An 18,282-nucleotide genomic window follows, 5' to 3' on the forward strand; every position below is an offset into this window, starting at 1 on the left:
AGGTCTTTTGCTTACTCTCCATAAAAGAGAAATGTATCTTAATTTTAATTTATTAGTGTCATAGAGATGCACAGCACAGAAACAGACACTTCTGTCCAAATCGTCAATGCCGCCCAGATATCCTAAATTAATCTTCTCCCATTTGCCAACACTTGGCCCATATCCTTCTAAAAGTTTCCTAAACACGTACCCAATCAGATGCCTTTTAAATGTAATCGTACCAGCCTCCACACTTCCTCAGGCAGCTCATTCCATACCATATTCAGCTTGAAAACATTGCTCTTTAGATCGCCTTTCTATCTTTTCCCTCACCCCTCCCGTCGGTGCTCTCTGGTTTTGGACTCCCCCTAACCTGGCAATAAGACCCTGGCCGTTCACCCTAACCATGTCCTTCACCATTTATCAAACTCGAAGGTCACCTCTCAGTATCCGATGCTCCAGTGAAAACAGCCCGAGCCTATTCAGCCTCTCTCTGTATGGGTCAAACCCTCAACCCTGGAAACATCTTTGCACATCTTTTCTGAATCCTTTCAAGTTTTATAATATCATTCCGATAGCAGGGAGACCAGGACTGAAAGCAGAATTCCAGAAATGGCTGAATCAATGTCCTGTACAGCTGCAAAATAATGTCGCAACTCCTATCCTCAATGCACAGACCAATAAAGGCAAGTTAACCAAACGCCTTCTTCACCACCCTGCCTATTCCACTTTCAAAGAACTATGAACCTGCGCCTCAACGTCTCTTTGTTCAGCAACACTCCCCAGGCGCTTCCCTGATTTGTTTTTCCAAAATGCAGCACCTCACATTTATCTGAATTCCACTCCATCTGCCACTCCTCAGCCCAGTTGATTGAAGTCTCATTGTACTCGGAGGTAACTTTCTTCCCTGTCCACTGCATCTCCAATTTTGGTGTCTATGTAAAGTCACTAATCATAGCTCGTATATTCACATAGAAATCATTTATATAAATGATGAAAAGCAGTGGACCCAACCCCAATCCTTACACCATATTGCTCAGCACAGGTCTCCAGTCCGAAAAGCAACCGTCCACCACTATCCTCTGCCTCCAATTTTCCAGCCAATTTTGTATAATTTGTTAACCTGTCTGTTATGTTGAACCTTGTTGAACGTCTTTCTGAAGACCAAGTTAGTGATTTCCATGAACAAAGCCATGCTGACTATCCCTAATAATTTCTTGCCTTTCCAATTACATCCAAATCCTGTCTCTGAGAAGCCCTTCCAACAACTTGCCTGTCTTCAGGCTCACCGGTGTATTGTTCCCTGGACTTTCCTCACCACCTTTCTCAAATAATGGCGCCCGTCTTACAGCACCTCACCTGTGGCTATTGGTGATACAAATATCTCAGCGAGGGGCCCGGCAATCACTTCCCTAACTTCCCACAAAGTTCTGGGACACACCTGATCAGGTCCCAGGGATTTATTCAGCTTTATGTATTCTAAGACATCCAGTACCTCATTCTCTGTAATATGAACACTTGTCAAGCTTTCCCTATTTATTTTTCCAAACTGTCTCACTTCCACATCCTCTAAGTAAAAGCTGACATGAAATCCTCCCACCCCCGATGGTTCCACAGACAGCCTTGCTGATCTTTGAGGGTCCCTAATCTCTGCCTGGTTACTCTTTTGTCCTAGGTGTATTTGTCGAATCTCTTTGGGTTCTTCCTTAAACCTATTTCCCAAAGCTATCTCATGTCCCCTTTTAGTCCTCATGGTTTCCCCCGACTTTACTCCTATTGCCCTTTTACTCCTGGAGGGATTCACGCAAACCCAGCTGTCTGTACCTGCCATATCCCTCCTTCATTTTCTTGACCAGGCCCTCAATTTCTCTCGACAGACAGCATTCCCTACACCTACCAGCCTTGGCCTTAACAGGAACATACTGTCTGTGTACTCTCGTTGTTGCAGGCCTATGGATGCAATGGCAGATGAGGACAGAGAAGCAATCATTCTCAGTAAAGAGGTGGTATTGGGAAAGATAACAGCTGAAAGGTAGATGGGTCGTCTGGCTGTGATGGAGTGCAGCCCAGGGAACTATAACAGATGGAAGAGGCTAAATAGCAAACACACTCGTGATAATTCACTAAAATGTGCTGGACTCTGGGACGGTTCTGACAGATTAGATAGCTGCAAATGTGATGCCAATATTTTAAAATGGACCTGTTAGCATAACTTCTGTAGTGGGGGAAATGCTCGATCTCTCAAGGAAGAAATAGTGAGCTATCTGGATAGAAATTGTCTCAGAGCAGACACAGCATCGATTCATGAAAGATAGACAACACTAAGCTGAGTGGTAGAGCAATGTGTGCAGAGGCCAATGAAAGTCTGCAGAGGGATACGGATAGGTTAAGTGTGTGTGTAAGGGTCGAACAGATGGAGGACAATGTTGGGAAATGTGAAGTCATCCATTTTGGTCGGACTAACAGTTAACTGATGAAATGGTGAAAACTTGCAGCAGTCTGCTGTACAGAGGGAGCTGGGTGTCCTTGTGCATGAATCAGAGGAAGGTGGTTTGCAGGTGCAGCAGGTAAATAAGACAGTGAAGGGAATATTGTCCTTCATTGCTCGAGGGATGGTTATGCTGCAGCTGTACAGGGTGCTGGGGAGGCCACACCTGGAATACTGTGTACAGGTTTGGTCTCCTTACTTCAGGAAGGATGTACTGGCACTGGAGAGGGTGCAGTGGAGGATCACTAGTTTGAGTCAGGATTTCATAGGGTTGACATATGCGGAGAGATTGAGAAAACTAGTTCTATACTCATTGGAATTTCGAAGAATGGGGGGTTGGATAGGAAAAAAATTGAAATAATTAATGGAGTAGATAAACTAGAAGCAGGGAGGTGATTTCCACTGGGGACGGAGCAAACTAGGGAGCAGAGAGTCAAAATAAGGGGATATCAGATATAGGACTGAGTTCAGGATGGACTTCTTCAGATAAATCTGTGAATCTGTGGAATTTGCTGCTGAGTGTAGCAGTTGACGTTATCAACTTGACTATCGTTAGGTCAAAAGGTAGATTTATGAACAGGAAAGGAATTGAGGGTTATGGTGAGAGAACAGGAAAGTGGAGCTGAGGCCATGAAAAGATCAGCCCTGATCTTATTGAATGGCAGAGCAGGCTCGAGGGGCCATGTAGCCTACTCCTGCTCCTCTTCCTTCTGTTCTTATGTTCCCACTTTCCAGCTGTCCCTTTACCTGGGAATAGCAAAGAAATATTGAACGTTCTCGCCTTGTACCGTCAAAATTCGCCTTTGTCCAATTTAGAACACCGTTTAGATCTGGTTTATTATTTTCTGTAACTATTTTAAAACTAGCAGAATTATCAGAGAATCCTGAGAGTGTGGAAGCAGGCCATTCAGCCCATCACACCCACCCTGACCCTCAAACCCTCCGACCTTAAACCTGTAACGCTGCATTTCCCATGGCTAATCCACCTAGCCTGCACATCCCTGAACAATCTGGGCAATTCAGCCTGGAATATCCACCCAACCTGCATATCTTTAGATAGTGGGAGGAAACCACAGCAAATAGACAAAACCCACGCAGGTAATAACAACAAGGTGATCATCCCTTTCTTATTTCCCAGGTCAACCTAAGTAACTTCGCTGGACGTAATCTCAGAATATCCTCCCTCAGCACAACTGTAATGCTACCCCTAATCAATAAGGCCACTCCGCCCCCTCTCATGTCCCCCTTCCTATCCTTCCTCTTGCATCGATACCCGGGAACATTACGCTGCCAGTCCTACCCATCTCTGAGCAACGTTTCTGTAATACCCATGATATCCCAGTGCCACGTTCAAAACCATACCCTGAGCCCATCTGCCTTCCCTGTCAGGCCTCTTGCATTGAAGTAAATGCAGTGTAACTTGTCAGTTCTACCTGGTTCTGTGCCTTGCCCTTGCCTCCCTTGACTGTCTGACTTCTGAACTGTACCAGCCTCAGACTTACCTCTTTTCTCACCATCTCTTTGAGTTTACCCACACTCCCTCACTGGTTTACTGACTCCTGAGTAGTACGAGCAAATCTCCCTGCCTGGATATCAGACACCTTCCAATTCAGGTACAATCCATCCTTCTTATGCACATCAACTCTACTCAAGAGAAGATTACAATGATCAAAAGATGTGAATCCTTCTGCCCTACACCAGCTCCTTAGCCAATCATTCATCTCCTCCATCCTGCTCTTCCTACTCTCTCGAGCATGTAGCACCTGGAGTAATCCACATATTATGACCGAGGACCTGGTTTATTATATTCTAGGCTAATCTGCTATATTCTCTCATCAGGACTTTATCTTTTCCCCTCCCTTTGTCATTGGTACCAATGTACAATGACCTCCCACTGGTCATTCTTTTATTTGAGAATATTCTGCTACCTGTCCGAAACATCCTTGACCCTGGCACCAGGGTGGTACCACCCCATTCTGATGTCTCACTGTCAGCTGCAGAAACAGCAGTCTGTGCCCAACTAGAAAGTCCCTTATCATCCTTGAGCGTTTGAAATCTGATATCCCTCTCATTATAGTGGAGTCAATCTCAGTACCAGTAACTTGGCTGTCAGTGTAACATTCCCTGAAAGTCTATGACAACCTACATTATCCAAAACAGTAAACTTGTTTGAGATGGGGATAGCCACAGGAGACTCATGGCTGAAAAAATGTGTTGCTGGAAAAGCGCAGCATTAAAGGAGCAGGAAAATCGACGCTTCGGGCATAAGCCCTTATTATGCCCGAAACGTCGATTCTTCTGCTCCTTTGATGTTGCCTGACCTGCTGCGCTTTTCTAGCAACACACTTTTCAGCTCTGTTCTCCAGCACCTGCAGTCCTCACTTTCTCCATAGGAGACTCATGCTCTACCTACCTCCCTCTACTACCTTTCCCAGAGGTAACCCATCTACCTGACTGTATCTGCAGTTTTCCGGCCTGAGACTGCCACTTATTACACATCCTGACTCTTGTAAATTCTTCATTACTATTAAGCACTACTCCATGTGATCCAAGAGGATTTGCATCACTTCCAGCAGGCTATCATCAGGATCATTCAAACTCCCCCTACTCTCCTCCAGGAAGTGCACATCACTGTACGAATGGCCATCTCTGCACCTTAATCTGTAGTCCCAGAAAAGGCAGAGTCTTACAGCTTTACAAAAGACTAATCTCGAATACATTAGAACCTGTATTTTATATTTAAAACATTCAACCAAAAGATCATAACAGAGGCACTTAAACTAGTAAACACTCACCGTACTGAATGTTGCGGATTTTAAAAAGTAAAGCAGAGTAAGATTTACCTTTTAAGAGACTGAAACCCACTAAGCTGATCCCCAGCTGCGAGTCACAGACATACAGCACGGAAACAGACCCTTCAGTCAAACTCGTCCATGCTGACCAGATATCCGAACCTAATCTCGTCCCATTTACCAGCACTTGGTCGATATCCCTCTAAACCCTTCCTATTCATATACCCATCCAGATGCCTAATAAATGTTGCAATTGTAGCAGCCTTCACAACTCCCTCTGGCAGCTCATTCCATAAACACAACACCGTCGCATGAAAAAGTTGCCCCTTAGGCCCCTTTAACATCATTCCCCTCTCACGCTAAATCTGTACCCTCTAGTTCTAGACTCCCCCACTCCAGTGAAAATACCTTGTCTAGCTATCCGATCCATGCTCATGATTTTATAAACCTCTGAGACCACTCCTTAGACTCAGACACTCCAGGGAAAACAGCCCCAGCCTGTACAGCCTCTCCCTATATCTCAAACCCTCCAACCCTGGCAATATCCTGATAAATCTTTTGTGAACCTTTTAAGTTACACAACATCCTTCTGATAGGTGGAGAACAGAATTGCGCACATTATTGCAAGAGTGGCCAAACCAATGTTCTCAACAGCTGCAACATGACCTCCCAACTCTCTTACTCAATACTCTGACCAATAAAGGAAATCATACCAAACACCTTCACTATCCTATCTACCTGCACCTCTCCTTTCAAGGAGCTGTGAACCTGCACAACAAGGTCTCTTTGTTCAGCAACACTCCCCAGGACCTGACCATGATATGTATCAGTCCTGCTAAGCTTTGCTTTTCCAAAATGCAGCACCTCGCACTTATCTGAATTGAACTCCATCTGCCACTCCTCAGAACATTTGCCCATCTGATCAAAATCCCATTGAAATCTGAGGTAGCCTTCTTCACTGTCCACTACACCTCCAATTTGGTGCCATCTACAAACTTACTAACTATACCTCCTGTGTTCATATCCAAATCATTTATATAAATGATGAGAGGTAGTGGACCCAGCACCAATCCTTGTGGCATTCCACTAGTCACAGGCCTCCAGTCTGAAAAATAATCATCCATCACCACCACCCTCTGTCTTCTGCCTTTGAGCCAGTTCTATATCCAGATGGCTACTTCCGTGCGATCTAACCTTGCTAACCAGTCTCACATGGGGAACCTTGTCGAACGCCTTACTGAAGTCCATACAGATCACATCTACTGCTCTTCCCTCCTCAATCCTCTTTGTTACTTCTTAAAAACCAGATCGAGTATGTGACACATGATTTCCCATGCAGAAAGTTATGCTGACTATCCCTAATCAGGCTGTGCTTTTCCAAATACACGCAAATCCTGTCGCTCAGGGCTCCCTCCAACACCTAGTCGAGCACAGCGTCTGTAGTTCCCGAGCTTGTCCAAACCGCCTTCGTCAAATAGTAGCGCCGTATTAACCAACCCGCAGTCTTCTGGCACCTCAGCTGTGACTATCAATAATACAAAAATCTCAGCAAGAGGCCCAGAAATCACTTCCCTCGCTTCCCACAGAATTTTTGGGAACACCTGATCAAAGCCTGGAGATTGATCCACCTTTATGCGTTTCCAGACATCCACTACTCTGCAGTATGGACATTTTTCAAGATGTCACCATTTATTTCCCCACATTCTACATCTCCCGTGTCTTTCTCCACAGTAAATACTGTTGCAAAATATTGCATCTTGATAAAACAAACAAGGGCAGGAGTTACACTCATTAAAAGTAAGGCTTTGAGTAGTGATATGGAACAAAGAGACCGAGGAGTTCAGGTCTTCTTAGTCTGTGTCACATGTAGACAGGGTGGTTAAGAAGGTGGTTAGCACACTTACCTTCATTGCTCAGACCTCTGAGTACCGGAGTTGGGAATTTAGGTTGAGGCTGTACAGGATGCTGGGGAGGCCTCTTCTGGAATATTGTGTCCAGTTCTGGTTGTGCTGTTACAGGAAGTATATTATTAAATTGGAGCGGATTCGGAAGAGACTAACCGGGATGTTGCCATGAATGGAGGGATTGTGTCACAAGGAGAAGCTGAATAGGCTGGGATGCTTTTTCACCACAGCGTAGGAGGTTGAGGGATGACCTTAGAGGTTTATAAAACCATAAAGCGTGTACATAAGGGGGAGAGGGGGGATTCAAGACCTGGGTGCATACAATTTTAAAATAGATGAGAAAGGTTTAAAAAATAAATTGGGGATTTGTTTTTACTTTTACATGTGTGAAGTGACCCCCCAGAAAAAGAGGCAGCTGTGAATACAATTACAATGTATAAAAGACATTTAGACAAGTACATAAATAGGAAATGTTTGGATGAATGTGGACCAAGCGGAGGGAGGGGCGATTAGATTAGTTGGGAATTATGGTCGACACGGAGTGGTTTAACCACAGGGTCTGTTACTGTGCTGTATAAAATTATGACTAACTCTCGCTACGACTGTGAATTCCTCCATCGTCACAACTCCCCATATCACTGTCACCTCATCCAGACGAAACTCTTTCTTATCTCTAGAAATCCTCTCTTGCCTCAGAACTATCACTATCTCTGGTATCACAAACATCTCAATCTCTGTAACATCCTCCAATCGCCTCCCGTCTCATCACCCACCCTCACGATCTCTAATCTTGACAACCCCCACAAATCTGTCCTTCTCCACAGTAAAAACTGATGCCACTCGTTTAGTATCCCCCCCAACAACCCCATCTCCTGTGTCTTCACACATAGGCTGCCTTGCTGATCGTTGAGGTGGCCTATTCTCTCTCTAGTGACCCATTTGCTCTTAATGTATTTGTAAAAACCCTTTCCCTATTCGCCAAAGCGGTGTCCTGTCCCCTTTTTGCCTTACTGATTTTACTCTTAAGTATACTCCTCTTGCCTTCATACTCGAAGGATGTTTGTGATTTTTGGATTGGAGTAAATGCAAAATATTACATCTTGATAAAACAAACGAAGGCTGGACTTACCCTGATTAAAAGTTGGGCCTCGGATAGTGATATGGAACAAAGAGACCGAGGGGTTCAGATCTTTGAACTATGTGTCACATGCAGACAGGGTGGTTCAGAAGGGCTTTAGCACATTTGCCTTCATTGCTCAGATCTTTGAATATAGGAGTTGGGACGTTATGTTGAGGTTGTGTAGGATGTTGGGGAGGCCTCTTCTGGAATACTGTCTCTAGTTCTGGTTGTGTTGTTATAGGAAGGATATTATTAATTCGGAGCAGGTTCAGAAGAGATCTACCAGGATGGTGATGGGAATGGATGGTTTGAGTTATAAGCAGAGTCTGGATAGGCTGGGTCCTTTTTCACTGGAGCACAGGAGGCTGAGGGGTGACCTTATTAGAAGTTTATAAAATCCTGAAGAGTTTCGGTAATGTGAACAGCAGGTGCCCTTTCCAGGAGGGGGCGCAATTCAAGATTGGGGACATCCTTTTCTCACGTTAAAAAGTAAGGCTTTCAAAAGAAGTTCTGGATTTTATTTTTTGTTTTTACACAAAGAGTGGTTCACATGTGGAATAAACATGCAGAGGACGTGGTAGCTATGAATGCAATTACAATTGCAGGGTGGCACAGTGGCTCAACGGTTAGCACTGCTACCTCTCAGCGCCAGGGACACAGGCTCAATTCCTGTCTTGGGTGACTGTCCATGTGGAGTTTGCATATTCTTCCCCATGTCAGTGTGGGTTCCTCCAGGTGCTGCCGTTTCCTCCCACAATCCACAGATGTATAGGGTAGGTGAACTGGCCGTGCTCAATTGCCCATAGTGTTCAGGGATGATTGGGTTGAGTGAATTAGTCAGGTGTAAATATAGAGCAAAAGGGTAGGGGAATGGGATTCTAATAGGAAAACAACATTTGGACCTGTATATCAAGAGGGAATGCTCGGATGGACTTGGACCAAGTGGAGGCAGGTGCGATTCGTTCAGTTCGAATTTATGGTCGACACGGACTGGTTGGACCACAGGGTCTGTGTCGATGCTGTGTAACTTTATGACTCGTTATCTCTGTAAATTCCTCTATGTTTGGAACTCTCCCTATCAGTGCCACCTCATTCAGCCTTACAAATCCTCCTCATCTCTATAATTCCTTTCCAGCCTCAAAATAAAAAAAACCTCTATCACAAATATCTCTATCTCTGTAACATCCTCCTTCCTCACAATCCTTTCCAACTTGCATCTCCTCCAGCTTCATTATCCTCCCCATGTCTAATCCCCTCCAGTCTCTCAAAGCTCTGCTATATGTGCCTTTCGTTATTTCCAGCTTTCAGGATGCCCAATGTTTATTTCTCACTTGATAATGGCCCTTTACAATTCCTGCGCTGAGCTTCTGAATTTCCTCTTAAACCTCTGTGTCTCATTTTCCTCCCAGAAATATCGACCAATCACGTGTCATCTATTCTAGTATCACCTTTTCTGACCTGATGTCCAATGGAGCCTGTCATATTCCTATAATAAACATCTCAGCGGTCTACAGAACAGAAAAATGCTCTGGTGGTCCATCCGGTCTGTGAGAAAGAAAACTACCACCGAAGTATCCTCTTCCACAAGTACTGGAAAATAGATAAGTGTCATCTATAATGGCATAGCAAGTGCACACTAAATACATCTCGAATGTTTTCGGAATTTGTGTCTCCCACCCTCACAGACAGTGAGGTTTAGTGCAACTGTTGTTCGATGATGACATCACCCACAGGAACACAGAGCAGCTGGGTCTGTGCAAACCAGAGATCGCCCACACATTGGGAAGGATGGCAGGGTCCCTGAGAGGGGGCACAGGAGAGTTACCAGGATGGTTCAAGGAATGGGGGATTTTAGTTGCAGGGACATGGGTGTTGTTAATACATATCAAGAATATCCATCTATAATAGATGGACTCTCATTCTCAACCTCTCCCCTTGCCAGGGCTTTGGTAACCTTCACGTTAAACCACCACCAGACATCTCTCCCTAATGAGAGAGCAGCCCTATGGTCTGGTAGGACAATACTGACTTTACCTTTCACACAGTGATGCCACTGTGCATCGGGGGTGGAGAGAGGGAATGCTGAAGGTGGTGGATGGGACACCACTGAGGCACAGTGCTTTGTCCTGGAGGATGTTCGCTTTCTTTAATACTGTTGAGGGCTGCACTGATGCAGGCAAGTGGAGAATGTTCCAACACGATCCTGATGTGTGCCTTATAGAGAGCAAACAGATATTGGGGAATCAGGGGTTTGGGAAAACTGAGATTGTTCTCCTTGTAGCAAAGGAAATTGAGGGGAGCTGAGAGATAAGTGCTTACAAAACATATACATCAGGATGTTAAACCTTACACTCATCAACTCATCATAAAAGGATTACTGGACATATATTGAAGATTTTGGGGAGATCTATTGACAGGACGGTTTGATTCAAAGGAGAATTTTTATGCAGAAAATGGAATTGAGCTGGAACAAAATACTCCCACACAGTGCAAATATCCAGGTCCTGATTAATGGAGTAATTCAGTCAGAGTTTGGCGTTACAATTACTGAGATTCCTATCTGAATATCCACCTGTAGTATCCTGTAATACAAGTTTATAAAATCTATCACTGTCAGTTCAGGTTAGAAACTCACACCATCCCCTCCTCCTGGTCCAGGATGACTGTACACATTACCCCTTGTGGAGACCAGCAGTCAGTTCAGGGGGAAATCTGTGTGGGTTTTATGAGGTTCCACCTTGGGACTTCATGTGACTGAACAGGGCAGATCTTTGACACATGGGACAGAATGTTCCAAGGGTCAGTGAGATGTGGAGAGCAGGATTTGCTTCCTTTTCTTTCCTTCCGTGCTGCCGCTGTGCCTCATCAATAAGACGTGGGGGGTGAAAGACTCATGCAGCTTGATGGGCAAGTTGTCTCCATTCTGACCAAAGGGCAGCAAGATCCTCCCAGTCATTCCAAAGAGTCTCTCTGAAAAGACAGCAACTCAGCATGCTTCCCACTGTCCGGTGCTCCCTGGAAAGGTTTAGAAGAATGAGGGGGGAAATCTCCTAGAAAATGTAGAACACTAAACTTCCAAAAGGGTTATAAACAGTTTACAGAGAGGGATTCGGAGAAGTGGACAAGTTGGTAAATGGAGCATAACTTGGGATAATGTGAAGTTGTTCATTTTGGAGGAGGTAATAAAAGAACAGAGGACTATTTAAATGGTGGAAACTGTTGAAACCTGCAACACAAAAGGGACCAGGGGGTAACTTTGCAGGAAACACAGAAAGCTAGCACACAGTTACAACAGGGTCATCAGGAAGGGGAATGGAATATTATTCCTGATTTCAGGGGATTTGCAATATAAGAGTTTGGAGTATATACCTGAGAGCTACTTTATATAGTGCGAGTGAGACCACACAGGGAGTAATGAGAGAAGTTTTGGTCCCTTTATTTAAGGAAATACATCACTTCATAGGAGGCATTTAGAGAAGATTGACTGCGATGATCCCTGGTTTGCAGGGACTATCTTTTAAGAAAAGGCTGAAGAAGTTGGGACTTGACTCATTGGATTTGGGGGAGAATGAGAGGGGATCTTATTGAAACAGATAGGCTTATTAAGGGGTATGACAGGGTAAATACTGACAGGATGTGTCCCATCATGAGGGAACCTGGAAACAGACTCTGGGTCAGTTGCAGAATCAAGGGTTCTGTTTTTGATTTGTCAACTTTAATGCAACACAGACATGGGTAAATGGTTTCAGGAGCAATGGAGCTGGGGTGAGGTGGAGAAAAACAACATTTTAGAGATTGGAGTTCCTAGTGTTTGCAATTGTGTAGATGTCTGATCAGAAGGTCACCTTGGGGTCAGAATATGAGAGCAATATTGTGATGTTCTGCCTCAGGCATTTCCCAATAAGAGGGAGGGGCTCAGCAGTAAGGGAAAGGAATTTGTAATAGCAACCGAAGGCAATGGGTTTAACCATTGCAGTGTTTCAGTGGAGGAAATTGCAGCCAATTGAGTGGTAAGCAGTTTGATGAATGAGTAACAGTGGAGTAATGGAGAGGGATGATAGGGAGAGAGAGTTGGGCATCGTCAGTGTACATGGGAAACCAATACGATGTCACCTCCTGGCAGTATGTAGGTGAGATACAGGAGGGGACAAAGATAGATCCTGGATGGACACCACATATGAGGAATTCAGAAAGGAAAGGGAGAGTGGAGATGGAGCAGGATTTTCCAACAACCTTGAGGTCAAATATTAGTTCTTAGCAGAATTGGAAAGAAGGACATAACCAGAAAAGACAGACAGGACAGGGAACAATATTTGTGAATGGGTGAGGGGGAGTGATGAGGAGGAGCCCGACTCCAAAACTGCTGTTTCTACATCAGTGACATCACCCAACTCCACCCTAGTCTCAGCTCATTTACTGAAATACTCATCCAGCCTTGTGTTATCTCCAGACTTCGTTATCTAAACACAGTCCTGGCCAGCCTCCCACATTCAACTTACATATAAGCTCAAGAGTATCTAAAACCCTACTGCCCGAGTGCTCACTTGTACCAAAACTTGTTGATCCATCAAAAGGCTCCTATTAACAAGCAACAATTTAAAATTCTCTCGCTTGATGTAATTCCTGGCTGTGAACATCCCTGTCTCCCTGCACCACACAACCTGAGAGACCTCGACAACTCATTTTCTTTCAGACTCCCAAAGATGCATTTATTCATTGCTTCACCTGTCTGGCTGTTTTGACAGTTGCCAAGGCAACACAGTCTGGAATTCCCACCCTGACCCTCTCAGACTTGCTTTCCTCCTTTAAGGTATTCCTGAAAACCTGCTTATTTGGCAATATTTTTGATCACCTGACTTAATATCCCCATCTGTGGCCTTATGTCAGAAATTCTCAATTTCTGTGAAATTACAAAAATGATAAAAATACAAACTGTTCTTGATTTGCACACACATTGTCAACACTTCACTGTCGCTGAGTAAATAATCTGTAACATCTCTTACCCAAGAACACTGTGGGAGCACCTTCACCACACGAACTGCAGCTAGACAAGGTAGTCAAACATCACCCTCTCCACAGGCAATGGGACTCTGGTATTAATCACTGGTGTCTGTGAAGAGAGAAACACATAGTTGATATTTCAGGGAGTGCTAAATGCATTACAGGAAGTGAGAATGTTGCAGAATTTGATGGTCAGAAATGGAAGGAAAATGCACTCTTTTGTTGAAAAAAAGAATTATTCACTGTCAAAGATACTGTGGAAAATTTAGTCTGTTGAGAGAGCAGCACATTGTCAGGGGTTGGGCAGCAGAGGAAAATTAACTTACAAAAGGTCTGTGAAAGTAACAGTAAAACACTAAACAAGCCAAACAGCCTGTGCCCAAAGACTTTAACTTCCCTTCCCGCTCCACCAAAGATATGCAGGTCCTGGGCCACCTCCACCGCCAAATCCCAGGCATCTGATGCCTGGACGAAGAACGCCTCATCATCGGTGTTCAGATCATCCAACCACATGGGATCAATGTGGATTTCACCAGTTTCCTCATTTCCACTCCACCCACCTTATCCCTGATCCAGCCTACCAACTCAGCACTGCCCTTTTGACCTGTCCTACATTTCCATCTTCCTTCCCCCCCAATCGGTTGCTGCCTGACCTGCTGTGCTTTTCTAGCATCACACTCTTTGACATTGAAAACATCCTGACTCTGACACTGTGTAATTCCTGCCCTATCACTCCCTGCCAAGGAAGGCTGTGCATGCGTCCCCCTACAGCTTGCCCCTCTCAAAGTTGGCAGCCACACACGTGTCCCGTGGATCACTGCTCCCAATAAAGATGGCGCAATCATTCATGCCTTTCACCATTTGAAGCATTTTCCCGTTTGCCACAAACACGGGCCTGGGATTTTCAAATTTGTGTTTTCCGATGTGCACTAAGATCTTTTAAACGTCTCAGCCCGTTCCATTAAAATTTCCTTCCCTTCCTGGTCAATATGTCTTTCCTGAACCATGCCCTGCACCTTCACACATTTCCAATGCCTTGGTCACAACATCACAGTGCTGCTAGTGAAGCTTATCACGTGGTATCACTTTATTCCTAATGAAGGGCTTTTGCCCAAAACGTCGATTTCGCTGCTCCTTGGATGCTTCCTGAACTGCTGTGCTTTTTCAGCACTACTAATCCAGAAGCTTATCACGTGGGTAAGTGTAGCCACGCCCCTCATTCACTCAGACCAACCGGCACTATCTTGTCTTCCAGCCCCGTCCCCATCATTGGTCCTGCACTGAGATCAATCACCAGAGGCCCATTGTGGGCTGGAGCATGCTCAGTGCTTCCTGCTTTTGCTGCTGTTCATCAGGTATAAGAGAGAGTGTTCATTCCTGTTTCTTCTAATGTCGGACATTAACAACAACGACCTGCATTGTCTGGAGCCTTTCACACTGACAATTCTCCTGAAGTGTTTCACGAATGCAGGAAACATTGATTAAAGAGAACAACTTTAAGGAGTACAGAGGGGGTTGGGAAGAATATTGAAGAGGTGTTTAGATCAGACAAACCATCTAAAGAGCAACCCACCCAGACCCATTCCCCTACATCTAACATGACGGGCAATTTAGCATGGCTATACACATGGCCAATTCACCTAACCTGTACATTTTTGGACTGTGGGAGGAAACCGGAGCACCCAGAGGTAACCCACGCAGACACGGGGAGAACGTGCAAACTCCACACAGACAGTTGCCTGAGGTGGGAATAGAACCTGGGTCTCTGGCGCTGAGAGGCGGCAGTGCTAACCACTGTGCCACCGTGCCGCCCATCTGCAGCTGTGTCCTCTGCAGCTCCAATCATGGAGTGATGTCTGTGGAGAACAGCTTACAACGGAGACAGTTAGTGGCTAACGATACTTTAGCAACCTCATGTCGTAGCCCCCTACCCCACACACCAGGCCTTGTTCTCACAGCCTGTCATTACACACTACCTATGGTTAGCCACTAACAGTCTCCATTAACAGCTAGTCACCCTCCCCAGCCAGATCGTTGTCCACTCCTTTATCCAACCCTTCTTCTCGCTCTATCCCCACCTACCCTTTACTCCTTACATCCTCCCCTAAACCCTACCTGCTGCATATAAACCAACATTTTTTCTTTCAGTATCAGTTCTGTGGAAGGGACACTGGATCTGAAACTTTAACTCTGATTTCTCATCACAGATGCTGCCAGACCTGCTGAGCTTTTCCAGAGCCTCCTGGTTATTGTTTCTGAATTACAGCATCTGCAGTACTTTTCGTTCTCATTTCCGGGAGTTTGTAATTCAGGTCCAACAGCCTCTGTCCCAGTCTCTGCTGTCTCTCCCAACCCCAAACAGTGACACCGCACCTGCACAGCTCATGGACATGTGTCATCTTGCTGGCCACACCCCTCATTCACTCCCATTGGCTGCAGGACCACACAGACTCTCCTCCCATTGGTCTGGAGCTGCCATCAATCAGCCAGGCCCCATTGTGATGAGAGTGGAGGGCTAATCCCTCTCTCTGCCCTGGGATGAGCTTCACCATTCACAGTGAATGGGGCAGTATCACAGAGCACAGGGCCTGGGGGCTATTCAGCCCATCGGGGCTGTACTCACTCCCTCTGGAGATGCTGCAATTCTGTCCTAAATCCCCTCCTATTTGCCCATAGCCCCCCAAATCTTTCCTTAAAAATTAAAATTCCAAGTCTCTTTCAGAATACCTGCTGAATCTGTGTCGTTCAGAATGTTCCAGATGCTCATAACTTACTGAGTACAATAATGTTCACTTTTTCACTTTGTGTTATTTGCCAATTACTTGAAAGTAGTTACTAAAAGTTGTGACAGTTTTAACAATTCCTCTCTCTCCGCAAATTCAAGCCCTTGGAACCAAATCTGCACTGGTCAAAATCACTGCTTCACCTTCTCAGCTCCAAGGACAATTATCTGTGCTGCAGCTTGCTCTCCACAAAAGAGGAACACATCTTAGTTTATTAACGTCATAGACATATACAGCACAGAAACAGACCTTCGGTCCAATTCATCCATGCCAACTAGGAATCCTAAACTACTGGAGTCCCATTTGCCAGCTCTTGGTCTGTATCCATCAAAACCCTTACTGTTCACGTACCCAATCGGATGCCTTTTAAATGTTGTGATTTTATCAGTCTCCACTACTTCATCTGGCAGCTCATTCCATACACACACCACACTCAGCTTGAAAACGTTGCCCTTAGATTCCTTTTAAATCGTTGCCCTCTCAACCATGTGCTCCAGTTTTGGACCCACCTAACATCAGGAAAACGAACCCCAGCTGCTCACCTTATCCATGCCCCTCGTGATTTTATAAATCTCCATGAAGTCACCTCTCAGTCTTGGACTCTCCAGGGAAATTAACCCCAGCCTATTCAGCCTCTCCCTGTAGCCCAAATCCTCCAAACCTGGCAACGTCCGAACCTTTTCACATTTCACAACACCCTGCCCTGAACAGGGAAATTCAAACTGAAAACAGAATACGAGAAGTGGCTTAATCAATGTCTTTTAATTGTTGTAATTGTACTCTCCTCCACCCCTTCCTCTGGCAGCTCACTCCAAACATGCACTGCCCTCAAACTGTCCAATTCTGGCAAAGTCCTTGCAAACATTTTCTGAAAAGTTTCAAGCTTCACAACATCATTCCTGGAACAGGGAGATTGGAACTGAAAACAGAATTCCAGAAGAGCCTTAATCAATGTCCTGTACAGCCACAACATGACGGAGAGCATAACAAATGCTGCATTTACTCCCTTGCCTACCTGTGACTCTACTTTCAAGGAACTATGAACCTGCACTCCATGGTCTCTTTGTTCAGCAAAACTTCCCAGGACCTTACCAGTAAGTGTATAGGTCCTGCCCTGATTTGCCTTTCCAAAATCCAACAGCTAACATTTATCTAAATTTAACTCTATCTGCTATTCCTTGCTCCACTGGCCCATCTGATCAAGATCCTGTTGTATTCTGAACTAACCTTCTTCGCTGTCCACTACACCTCCAATTTTGGTGTCTTGTGTAAATCTACTAACCATACCTCATATATTCACACCCAAGTCATTTATATAAGGACCCAATAATTGATCCTTGTAGCACACTGCTGTTCACAGTCCTCCAGTCCACAAAGCAAATCTCCATCATCACCCTCTGTCTCCTACCATCAAGCCAATTTTGTACCCAAATGGCTTGTTCTCCCTTCATTCCATGTTATCTAACCCTGCTAACCAGTCTGCTTTGTGGAACCTTGTTGAATGTCCATATAAACAACGTTCACCGCCTGGTTTAATCAATTTTCTTTGTCACTTCAAAACATTCAGTCAAGTTAGTGAGACACGATTGTGCACGTACAAAGCCGCATTGACAACAGTCAATGATTATTCCTTACTTTTCCAAATAAATGGATATCCTGTCCCTCAGAATCCCTTCCAACAACTTGCCTGCCACTGACTTCAGGCTCACTATTCTCTTGTTCCATGGCCTCTCCTTACCACCTTTTTAAAATAATAGCACCTCACCTGTCGCTATCAATGATACAAATACCTCAGGAGAGGCCCAACAATCACTTCCCTAGATTTCCAGAACGTTCCGGGATACATCTGATACATCCCAGGGCTTTATCCACCTTGATGCGATTCAAGACATCCAGTAACACCTCCACTGTAACATGGATACTTTACAAGTTCTCTCTGTTTATTTCTCCAAATTCTCGAGCTTCCATATCTTTCTCCAGTAAAAATGACGTGAAATATTTGCATATCTTTCCCACCCCCGGTGGTTCCATAGACAGCCTCGTTAATCTTTAAGGGGTCCTATTCTCTGGTCTAGTTCATCTTTTGTCTGTGATATATTTTTGTTTAATCTCTTTGGAGTCTACTTAAACCATTTCCTGAAGCTATTTCATGTCAAACAGCATCAGCAGCAAGCAACAGAGCTAAACGATCCCACAACCAATAGATCAGATCGGA

At 44.8% G+C, this 18,282-nt stretch overlaps 1 long non-coding RNA gene across 2 annotated transcripts in view; it reads right to left on the reverse strand.

Moving 5' to 3' along the window:
- LOC140465093 (uncharacterized) overlaps positions 1 to 13,389 on the reverse strand; it is a 36,505-nt gene extending 23,116 nt beyond the window's left edge. The window contains exon 1 of one of the 2 annotated variants that reach the window (XR_011955093.1): positions 13,287 to 13,389. This is a non-coding gene — a long non-coding RNA (uncharacterized lncRNA). Of the gene's footprint in view, positions 1 to 7,163; positions 7,251 to 13,286 lie in introns of those variants that run through there. The other variant, XR_011955094.1, reaches the window with a different exon arrangement.
- Positions 13,390 to 18,282: the final 4,893 nt, after the last annotated feature.

This window comes from Chiloscyllium punctatum, chromosome 41 (assembly GCF_047496795.1).
Source record: "Chiloscyllium punctatum isolate Juve2018m chromosome 41, sChiPun1.3, whole genome shotgun sequence".
Taxonomy (NCBI): Eukaryota; Metazoa; Chordata; class Chondrichthyes; order Orectolobiformes; family Hemiscylliidae; genus Chiloscyllium; species Chiloscyllium punctatum.